Source organism: Girardinichthys multiradiatus, chromosome 20 (assembly GCF_021462225.1).
Source record: "Girardinichthys multiradiatus isolate DD_20200921_A chromosome 20, DD_fGirMul_XY1, whole genome shotgun sequence".
In the NCBI taxonomy this organism is placed as follows: domain Eukaryota; kingdom Metazoa; phylum Chordata; class Actinopteri; order Cyprinodontiformes; family Goodeidae; genus Girardinichthys; species Girardinichthys multiradiatus.
Window position 1 is genome coordinate 26,371,900 of NC_061812.1, and position 2,406 is coordinate 26,374,305.

Here is a 2,406-nt window from a genome sequence, read left to right on the forward strand (position 1 = left end):
ATTAGACGCAGTTTAATGAATATTTGATGAGTTGTTACACCTTATGATAATGAAATTACATTCCCTGTGGCTGCTTTATGAGGTCCACACAATTTCAACATATAATGCTGGTGAAACGCTTGATGCAAAGCAGTGAAAGGATGTTATCTAGATAAAGCAAACAGCACTAGGCCTGACAGAGCAAGATGACATTGTCTGAAGATTCAATTGTTTCATGTGACTTTTTTGCAGCCAGTTCAAGAACGGCATATTTCAGCTTTACCAGGGCTGTGTTAGGACTTGACGGATGAACCCAGAATGCAGACTAGCAGGCAGCATGACGGTAGGTGAAAAAAGATTTAATAACAAAAAACTCACTCAAAGGAGGAGGCAAGAACCAAAACAATAAACGGACAGGCAAGACAGGCAAAAACAGACATAGGCAGGATGGCGAGACAGGCTTGGCGTAAATAACAGGACAAGAGCATGATCTGAAAGCAAGACTTGAGCGTGATTTGAAAAATGTTTCCGCAAGGAATAAAGAGTTCGGAGGTGTATAAATGGAGTGTGAACCAGGTGAAGCAAGGAGACAGATTAACTAGGTGCAGGTGAACCGAATAAACTTAATTGACTGGAGAGAACAAATGTGACTGAGCAGAACAGGAATTCAAGAATACAAACTAATAGAAACATAACTAGAAAAACATGAAACGAAAGCATAACCAGATCCAAAAACCAAACTTGACAAAACATGAACAAAATCATGACCAAAAAAATAAACAGAAACATGATTCAAAACTTAAACTGTGAAATAAGACCAACAAAACCCCAAAACCCCCACAAATCATAACAGGCTGCTACTGCTTCCAAAATTATAGGAAGTTCTGTTACATCTCTGTTTATCTTTTTCCTTGATTTATAATGTCTGTGTCCCAGATGAGCCTCATCTCCAACTTCCTGAAGCAAAATAATTGAAGTTGCACCTCTCTCTCTTGCATCTCTGCCTCTGGTGAGAGATGAACTCAGCTACTTAGTGGGGAACACCCTTCCACATTTCTTTGCTGAGGACAAATGCTTGTTCTAGCACCATTAATGGGGGCGAGAGAAATTTCTGTCTTTCAAAAAGCAATTTCAGACCTTCAGTTCTTTAAAAAACTCTAACTAATCAACGTCTGCCTACAGTAGATCAGCAGGAAATTAACACAAAAATAGATATTACTACTACTCGGCTACAGGCCAAATTCCAATTGAGATGGAAAAGTTGTAAATATTATGATATGCCATTTTTAATGTAATAATTATATATGGTGAAAGCTCTGGAGCTTGCTTTGAGGAAATATTTGACATTTTCTCTCTGCAACCTGCAATGTGTCTCAAAAAAAGAGTGCACAATGCTCATATTTACTAAATTTGATGTGTTTGTTGGCACTGGCATGTCATTAGTGCAATCTCCTTTGCAAATTAGATGATGAGGCAGGACATATGTTGAATGTTACAACAGATGGCCTTTTTTTTAATGATTTGTACAATACAATAACATTTGCTGAAGAGTATCATAATATTTTTATAAAGAGTCCTTCAACTGCTCGAGTCTAAATTAATGACTTTCAAAATTTCATTAGGCTTTTAATGTTTCTGGGTTGGGTAGCAGTAAAATAATTTTCACGGCATACTAATGTGAGAATACATAAACTAGGTAATGGAATATGGTCAGATGTTCCTCCAGGTGTTATCAGGTTTTTAGTTAGCTGCCTTTGAATTCCCTCCTCAGCTGAACGAACCCTGAGGCTCGAAAAACAAAAGCTTCTAATTTCCTGTGTATCATAGAGAGCTCGTTAATGATGGTCTCACTCTTCGCTGCATTTATACTTCACACTATTTCATTTTAATCCCCAGCTGACTGATCACAAAGGGAAAAACCATTAGCTACCTGCAGACATAGATAAGCAGATACTGTCATTGCCGGGAGCGTTTTTAAAAACGCAGCAGCTCGGATCGCACAGACACCCTGACATATATTACTGATGTGAGGAAAAGCTGCAGAGAAAAAAACTCTAATTCACCCATAAAACAACAATGAGATCAATATAATGCTACAAATTGTACATTCATGGTCGCGCTGCAGCTACAGGTGGAAAAAGGCTTTAACTCAACTTTCTTCAAATCAATGTGCATGAACTGGCAGAGATTAAAGAGGGTGTTGCAGGTCTAGTTTTAGCTGAAATCAATCAAATAATCAAATGTAATCACAGCTAATTACTACTCAGTGTCATTGTTTTTCTAGCTTTGACCCACATGCAGAAATACACTCTGGAAAACAGGAAAAGTTTTAACAAGTTTATTAAGAAAAATGTTTGATTGCTGGAGGAACAGGAACTCGCTGCTGTATGGAGAAGGGATCAATGGTAAGTGACAGGTAATATTCTG